We start from the raw sequence: 9,896 nt of genomic DNA on the forward strand, positions 1-9,896 counted from the left end.
AGTTTATAAATGTATACTGTTTGCATTAAAATGATTACAGTTTTAGTTTGTTATTTTATTAAATCAAGTAAAACTAAATTAGAATAAGGAATGTTGCCTTGCCTTCTTTTGAAGGTTGTGATATTTTATTTCATGCCAGTTAATATTTATTTCAATTAGAAAATAGTTTTTCTATTTATGTTATATAATGTTATATATTTAAATATTTTTTCAAATATTGTTTTTATTGTACATTTTATCATGATAACCCTGCTTCAACTGACAAATGACAAACTAGCTGAAATAAAATATCTAAGTATATATATATATATATATATATATATATATATATATATATATACAGTATACAAAACACACAAACACACACACATATATATATATATATATATATATATATATATATATATATATATATATATAGTTACTTTTTCATGTTTATGTCATGTAATGAAATGTTTTTATGGTTTTAGTTTTAATTAGTGATAATAACCCCGGGTTGAGATCACAAAGTACAGTACGTCTGCAAAACTCGAATTTGCCTCCTCAGGGACGACTAGCACCATCAAAATAGCACTTATCATGTATGTGAGACGCGAATGACATTTGGTAAAGCAGACGTTCTGCATTCTCAGCGCAGCAGACAGCAGCTGTGTGAGGCAGCGGTTGATGTCATATGATGACAGACCGGATGACTGAAGTTCTGTCTCCCAGGCAACAGCCGGTCTTCAGCCAGAGATGACTTCATCGGCAGTACCTGAACGATCCCCGGAGGGCCGGCGGTCTGATGTTGTGCGATCATGTGCTTATTTATAATCTGTTTAGAGAGTTCTGTTGATGAGTGAATCTCACGAAAAACAGAAAACGTGCGCAGGTCATATTTCACTCGCGTTGCTTGCCTGTAGGAGCATTGACAAACGTCGGATTGTTTCCGTTTTGCAAACCGAGATAATAGTTTTCAGCAGCGTGATGCGGAAACAAAGCTATTTTAATTATAAAGTCTTCATACGCAACATTTTTGTAATTATTGTACTACCTCTTACATACACTGAATTCAATTTGCACATCGTTGTTATAATTCTTTTCAATGCACTGCAGATTTATAGTGTCCTTTTTTTTCCATTTTGGCATCATGGACATAATGCAATGTGTATAAAGAATAACTTGCATGGGGCTGCAAACTCATTTGGCTTGTCTGTGTGTGTTTTGCTGTTTCTCAGCTGGCACACCCAACTAAAAGGAGGAATGGATACTTGAGAAGATTGAAGAGAAAGAGAGAGAGAGAGAGAGAGACTGAGAGAGATCTTATATTTCCCTAAATCTAACGTGCATGTATTTTGGTACGATTTTCTTTTTGAAAGAATGAAACTATTAAACAAGCGTGCATTAAATTGACAGTAAAGACATGTATGTTATTGCAAACAATTTTCCGTTCTTTTTAACTTTAACTACAGTATCTTTGATCAAATAAATGCAGCCTTAGTGAACACAGTTTTGAACTTTTTTTTTTCAAATGCATTAACAATTTTTCATGTATACGTAAATCGATAAACATTCAAAAATAACTTCAAAGAGAATCACCATAGCAATTAAGCTGGAGTGCAGCATTAGCGCAGCGTTTAATAAAACATACGGACGCACAGAAAGAGATATAAATAGAAAAAAAAGAGTGAAACATCTTCTCCAGCAGGTATTTAATGTATATGAGCTGTGTACAGTATTTGAGGCTGACGGGGTGACCAGGTAAACCAGAAATTGTAAAAATGTCCCGTTTAAACGGACTTGTCCAGCAAAGAGCACTGTAACACATTAGATTTAAAGGCACAGTACACCCTTCCCCAAAAATGATTTTTTTCATCAATAACTCACATCATTCCAAACATGCCTGACTTTCCTTTAGAACGAGATTTTAAAGAACAGTGAGTTCCGAACAACACTGACTTGAATTACATGAACAGAAACACGCGCTTTTCTCTTGTTTACCACAGAAGAAAAAAATTCAGTCATGCAGTTTGGAACGGCGTGAGATAGAGTAAAGCATGAGCTTTCATACTCTTCCTTTAACTGCATCTTTTGTTATTTAAAAAAAAACCACATGAGCACAACAAATAAATAGTTTTTTCAAGCAATGGTCAGTTTTGCTATTTCAGTGCTGTTTCAGACAGCTAGAAAGACAATATTGCATTACCTTTTCTGTTGTTGTTTTTATTTGTTTGTTTTCTTTGCACTACTTATTTGAATGCATATTTTAAAACGCATATCTATAAAGGCAGATTCTCAAAATGTGTCTGAAGTCATACATGCATCAAAATGTGCTTTTATTCTTCACTTTTTTTACAGACGGGTCCGTTCGGAATACCTCCATCTCAAGTAAACTATGAATTATTGTGCGCTGTGAAACAATTCGGCGTAATAATTTCGAACCTGCATTCGAATAATAATTGAATAAAATAATGCCTCATCTGCATAATTAAATATAACGTTTCAGAAACCTTGCATTACTCAAAATGTTTTAATGTAATCGACCAACCGGGGAGCTACGGTGAAAGCTGTCAGTGAAATGCTTCAGCCTATTCATGTCAATAAAAAAGGCGACAAGCATATCTCCGTATGAAAATACGGTCAGCCTGATCTAAGGAAGCCAGAACGCAGCGGGTGCGTTTAATTCCCTTGTTTGTGCGTCACGTACGAGTGAGCTCATTTGTTTGTTGGTTACGGCACAAATAAACACCTCCTTCGAGGGCCGCATTCGAGCCGTGCCGTCATGATCTCACAGCTACCGTATCACAAACACGTGGAAGACGTGACAAAGTCCCAGCGCAGAGAGACTCGCGATTCCTCCCCGGAGCTGGAAAGTAACAGGTGCTCGATTCGATTCCAGTTTGGTTGGGCTCAACTCGTCTGTTTACAGGTACAAAGTCTCACGCCGTTTTCACGCAGACGTTGCGGAGAGCACAAAGGCTGCTTGTCCGATCGGACGCGTTAACGATTAACGCGCGAGAAACGAGGTACGGTATCGATGTAGGAGCCGGATGGTTGTTTGTAAGCGGTGGCCGTTTGCATGCGCAGAGACGAGTTGTAAAAGAAAGCGTGTCCTACCTGTTTCCCTTGAAGAGAGAGGAGACCGCAGCGTTGGGCGGCTGCAAGGGCGAAGCGCAGCGGGATGAAGGCCGAGCCGACGACGTTCCGCTGCCTTCGCTCCCGAAATATGGCCGCTTTCTCCCCGAGGCTGCGCGTCTCATCCAGGGAGTCATTCATAGCACTCATGGAGCCGGGTTACATCCAGCAGCTCATCTGGAGCACAAGACAGGACAGACACCATCAGGACAGGCCCGGAAAAGAGCGCGTTTGTGTGTGAAGTCAAGGCGCTCCAGCCGCTGCTACAAAAACACACACGCACATGCACAAACGCATGCACACACACTCTGCCTGTGCTGCCCCTGCATGGCAGGCTGTCCCAGCCTGGGAAGTAGATCCCTCCTTCCAAAACATGATCCGCAATAAAGTTATTTTTAACTCTATGACTCCTGAATGAGCTCGGCTCACTCTTGCAAACACACACACACACACGCGAGCGCGAGCGATCCGGCCTTAAAAACTCTCGCTTCTGTTTCCCTCGCAGACCTGCTCGGACAGACAAAAGGTTTCTTGGTTATTGGTATGCAACGTAGCCCGGTAATGAGCGCTGGAGGTCGGCCAGACAGTAAAACCTACTGTTCCTTTGTCATGGACTTTCCTCTTCTGCCCTGCACCCACAGCTGCTCTGAAGCCATGCATGGAGGTTGACCTCCTCAGATAAGATGCAGCGTGTGTGTGTGTCTAGGATTTATGAAGATAACTGATAACAAGAGCACTCAATCGGGGAGATAAAAATTGGTAATGGCAACTTTATCTCAAAATTTTCATTTGATTTTTTTTTTCTCGCAATTCGGAGAATAAAATGAAAAAATATGAGATAAAAACTCAAAATTTTCTATTTTTCCCTTACAATTTTGAGTTTTGCTCTGGATTCTGAGATTGCATCTATTAATTCTGTTTTTTAAGACTACATTCAAATACTATTTCTGTTTAGCTACCTCAGCATGCAAATAGTCACTACAAGTAGTCACAATATTTGGCAGTTAATATTGAGCTTAAAAATATGTGGAAATTAAAAATAGATGGACATTATTACAGTTCTCCCTTTCTTATTTTTAGTCTCTGACAAGCTATAAAAGTTGTTTTTTACATTACTGTTAAAATGTAAAAAAATTAATAAAATAAAATTTATTCAAATTGCATGGAAACCAATATTCAAACCAACATTCAAAACGTAATCTTTTGTGTTCTGCAATAGAAAGAAAGTCAAAGAAGTTTAGAATGACACGAGGGTGAGGAAATGATGAATGAATTTTCAACTGAAGACTTCACAACCGACTTAACCAGACCCGGTAGGGGTGCTTGATCCACCAGCTTGACCGACACCAAACCAGCATAAACTAGCACGATCATTTCATGCTAGTTCATTTCATGCATGATCATTTCATGCTAGTGCAAACATTACTGGAGATCGCCCAACAATAGAAGATAAAAAAAATAAATAAAACAATAGAAATGGTAAAGGGTTGTAATGATAAGGATGAGAAAATAACGCGTTATTGCGTACTTTATAAATCAAGGCCCAAGGTCGTGTGAAATGTAGAATTGAAGAACTGGCTGCTTTTCAGATCATGAAAATGAATTTAACTTGAATTGGAGATAAACTAGAGTGATGGAACTGAAAATTAAAGCAATTAAGTTTGAGAAATAAAGTGTTCTTCAACATAAAACTGCATATAAATAAATCTAAATTAAGAAATAAAACCTGTCAAGACTTCAAACTAGGATTGTCAAGCCATCACTCAAAGGTTGTCTTGAAGTTGACGAACCTTTTCTTAGTTAAAAATGACACTAGCTTGAATTTCTTATTTAGAGATTTTTCATTTCATTCTACATCATTAAAATCCAATGACTGTTTAGCATTTTGTTAAACCACAATTCAAACCAGCCACAATTCAAATTCACGAAAAAAATTCTGTCTCTGAAAGCAAGATAACGAGATAGCATTTGTTAAATTTATCGCCTGCCTACTCTGAGGCGCTAATAATTTATTATATATGAAAAAAGACACTCGATGGCTTCTTCTCCTGCGCTAAATTACCTTTTTTGCGATGATAAGCGTCACCAGTTTATCAGGAAGTGTCAATTTTGTTCTCTTCGTCTCGCTGGATGAAAACGGCGCTCCATTCGTACATGTTTGGTGAAATATTCCAATTTTCCGCATAAACTAAATTCGTGACCTTGGATGAAAAAAAATAACCAAATAGCTAATGGCACTGGGAACTCTTACCGAAATGAATGACTTCCTGTTTGTCACTTTCCATGACAAATACCACACAACCAGCCCGGAGAATGGAGGTAGATAAGAGAGATAAGAGATCTGAACCCTGCTATCAGATGAGATAATGATGTTCTCTGTTATCGTGTGTCAACATCTGTCTTCATTACCAATTTACCTTTCAGATCAAGTATTAATGCGCTGCTCTTTGGTCAAAGTCCTCCTGCCAGAGTTTCACAGCGGGATGAAATAAACACAAAGTTTAATGCTCTAAATTATTTGTACCAGTCGTGTTTATAGCTCAGCTCCCAGGGAAAGCATTCTGAAGGACTATTACGATACAGTTTTAAACTTTAGTGCTTTTTCCACATTCGCTGCACTGACTTTTTCGTCCACCCGTAAAGTGCCAAACTGCTCGAGGTGATTATCCATCATTATGACATCCCTGAATGTACATATAACTTCACGAATTATGGATCCGCTGATACCGATACTGGCATCATTATCGGGTCTCATACTGTGCTCTCGTACTCATTCGTCTGTTGCATAAACGTTGCATCACAAATAAAGACAGAAGAACAAGACGTTCTAATATTTGTAGAACAAACCGGATCGCAGTGTAAAGGGATGTGCAATATTATGTTTTCAACTTTCCAACATGAAGCATTTGTTACTGTCAGGTATGCGAGGCAAAATAATAAATGGTTTAATGCTTGATGCAGAGGTAAATGCATTGGTTGATGCAATAAGCTGTGATGTATGTCTTACTATGTTTTACTTACAGGAAAAACGGGCAGAATGGGAAATGGTTGATACGGATTTTAATTTGTCATGGGATCATTTCCTGTCATCTCTTTATCATGTGTCTTTCTAAAAAAAAAAGTTATAAAATAAATGAAAAAAAAAAAAAAAAAAAAAAAAAAAAAAAATATATATATATATATATATATATATATATATATATATATATATATATATATATATATATATATATATAGTCATTAGCATTATAAGAATACTAATATATTCACCAGCTAAAAATGGTTTTAAGTTATTTCTATATCTTTTGGTGTGGAGCATCAGTAGGAAATCTTAATTTAATTTGCCATTAATTGTAACAATCCAGTATCCAGTAAGATTTTTGTTTGCTTCACACAGAGATCTGATCATCTTCCAGTCTGTCTGGAACGACAAGAAGCAACAGAACAAACTGAGACGGACTAAATCTAGAAGAACTGTGGAGAACGTCTTGAGATGCTTCAAGAAACCTGCACTCTGAGAAATAAAGGTGCAAAAGGGTAGCTTAAAGATACATATTTGTACTTAGAGACCCGGTTTCATAGACAGGGCTTAGCCTAAAACAGGACTAGGCCATAGTTCAGTCAGGACATTTAAGCTTCTGTACCTTTATCTCTGAGAGTATAGCTGCAAAGCTACAGTAATGTTAAACGTTTTAAGCACCTGTGTGAAAACAATGCTGTAAAATGGGGATGCTTAAAAATTAGGTCATAAATAGATTTTCTCTTTATCAATTAAAGGAACACTCCACTTTTTTTGGAAATAGGCTCGTTGTCCAACTCCATTAATAAAAGTTAATAAGTTAAGTTTTATACTTGCAGCTGATCTCCGGGTTTGGCGATAGCAATTTTAGCATTGGTTACTTACTTAATTTCCCTTTTCCGCCGGTCTTAGTACACAATATAACTACAGAAGAGTCGAGTTTTAAATAGAAAAATATCGAACTTTTGACCAGTGCTACTGGTCTAATTGGATTCAATGATCTATGCTAAGCTACTAAAAGTGCTATCGCCAGACACGGAGATCGGCATGAATGGATTCAAAAATGGTAAAACTCAACTTACTAACTCTGGGGGAGTTGGAGAATGAGCCTATTTCCCCAAAATGTGGAGTGTTCCTTTAACTTCTATTAACTAAATTAAATCATTTGGTGTGACCGTACTTTGCTTTTGTCCTCAGAGCACTTGCACATAGTTTTTAGGGAGCTTCGCAGGTTCTTTTGGAGGTTACCCCAGTTCTTCACATCGCTATTGACCTGTATTTCTCTTGTGTTTCAACGAGGGTGTTTACATAAGCCTCATCACCAAAACCTCTGCTGGGTCTAAGACAAGGGCACCAGAGAACCGGACAGCATGACGCTCCCAAAATAGTTGCTGGGCTGAAACATTCTTGTGTTATCAGTCAATGCGAACGCTTTCTAATTACATTAGCGGGACGTGAGAGGCACGGCTATTTCAGTTCAGGCCGGACTCTATCGCCCTACGTGTTTGAAACAGCAAAAGCTGTTCAATACAAAAAGTGAGTTCAAAAAGCTGTCGATGAGGAGGAAGGACGACAGTGATGTGCTGAATTAAGCCTGTGCTGAAAGATAGCCATATAAGTGTATTCACGCTGATCATCTTACCTTTCCATATCTCAGCGGTTACGAGTAAACAAATCTCTCCCAGCGCTCACAGCCAGTGTTCAGTGTCCTTTATGTTGCTGACCAAATTCACTTCTGTGCATTGACTGGTGTTCACTGTACCATTATTTACTGAGAAATTACGGTAAAAATAAACTTATTGGGGCATTTATATTATACACATAATGTGCAACTAATATGCATACATATCAGTTTTATTTTAGGCTTGATTATATGCTTATAATTTAAATTAGTTTTTTTTATTTTATTTTTAATTTCTTGCATTTTTGTCATTATTATTGTTTTTCTTTTATGCCAATATATAGTGTGGCGGGAGGAGCCAACGACACACAGTGGGGGCGTGGCGTCAGGCCTCGGAGAGGCTTTTTATTAAAAGAAATATACAAAATAAAGTGTCCAAATAAACGGGGTAACTGGTGTCCTCGTCATGCTGCAGGGGAAGTGCAGGTCAGGAAGTGCTCCAGGGGGAAGGGGCCAGGTAAGGGGCGGAGTCCGGGGGGCGGGAGCGAGGGGCGGCGGCTTCTTCCGCTGCATCTCCGTCGCTTCTTCCTCCGGTCGGCAGATTTGAAGGGGATAAACAGCCCGGCATCCTTGCCCATCAGCGGTACACATGTGTGGACATCCCCTGGACTACGGTGTCCGACAGCACGCTTCTCTGGCGGCGTGGCGAGTTCCTTCACGCGCCCTTCCTGGACCCACGAGGACACCAGCGTGCATGCTTTTTATTAACAAAATAAATACAAAATAAACTGGTGCCCTCGTTGTGCTGCAGGGAAAGTGCCAGGTAAGGTAGTGTTCCAAGGGGGGGCAGGGTCCAGGTAAGGGGCGGAGTCCGGCGGTCGCACGCGCTCCCCTCTCCTGTTCGGGGACGCGAGGGGCGGCGGCTTCTTCCGTCGCTTCTTTCCTCCGGTCGTCAGGGCTTTAGGGGATCAACGGCTCGGCATCCTGGCCTGTCAGCCGTATCCGGGTGCGGTCGTCGCCTGGACTATATGTGGTCCCACAACGCGGGACGAGCTCCTTCACGCACCCTTCCTGGACCCACGAGGACACCAGCGTGCATGCACGGGGGAAGAGACCAGTCTCCCGAGGAGAGGCGCGTACGGCATTTAACGGCGGCGGTGACAAGGCTAAATCCACTTCAGGTGTGCCTCGTCACACGTCGCCAGACCTGGACAATACCACGCCCCTCCTCTCGAACACACCCACTCCTGTCGGGAGCCTGGTGAAGGGCGGTGAATAAAGGACGGGGTGATGATGACAATAAAGGGGAGGGGCAGCCGACTCATCACTATATATATATATATATATATATATATATATATATATATATATATTATAAGTGTAACAGACTCGGCTTGTTACATATGTGTAACAGTAGCTTGTTACAAATAATTACAAACTGTAACTACAGGCTGTTCCATAACTTATTATTTCATTTTGTTTAAATAATAAGCTACAGCTACTACCGAATACTTAATTAGGTAATTACTCTGTATTATGACACCTTAAAATAAAGTGTTACCCAATCGACAACTTGCAAGTTGATTCGAATAAAGCGCCTACCAATTGCATAACTGTGAATAGGTCATTTTATTTAAAATTAACGTTATAAAGAGGCTAATGTAACTCGAACATTGTTGTTTGGTCAAGTTAGCTGAAGGAGAATCAACAGAGACCTCCCGGGGGTTTAATTCAGTGTTCCTTTGCTGGATTCCTTGTAATGATTAATGCTGAGAGGAGACGTGAGGAGTAGATCAGCAACAAACAAACACTTCTGCTGCTGGTTTGTTCCCCTCCATGACGTCGGCCGTGTATCAACTAATGCACTGATCTTGTCTTTGCACACTGGGTTTGCACTCTACTCCCCTGCTGTTTGCGCTAGTCCGCACACTTTGCACTTTATGTGGCTAAGGCACTGTCTTAGCTCAATATGTGAGTACTTTTGTATTGTGTTGTAAGTGTGACTTCATGTAGCACCAGGTCCTGGAGAAACGTCTCATTTCACTATGTACTGCACAGCTATATGTAGTTGAAATGACAATAAAAAGCCACTTGACTAATGCCAGTCGGAGTGACTCCTTAAGCAAGGCATCTGCGGTCTGT

General features: G+C 39.8%; 1 protein-coding gene across 1 annotated transcript in view; it reads left to right on the top strand.

Moving 5' to 3' along the window:
• LOC122362980 (extracellular calcium-sensing receptor-like) overlaps positions 1-9,896 on the top strand; it is a 166,342-nt gene that overhangs the window by 134,584 nt on the left and 21,862 nt on the right.

This window comes from Puntigrus tetrazona, chromosome 18 (genome assembly GCF_018831695.1).
Source record: "Puntigrus tetrazona isolate hp1 chromosome 18, ASM1883169v1, whole genome shotgun sequence".
NCBI lineage: Eukaryota > Metazoa > Chordata > Actinopteri > Cypriniformes > Cyprinidae > Puntigrus > Puntigrus tetrazona.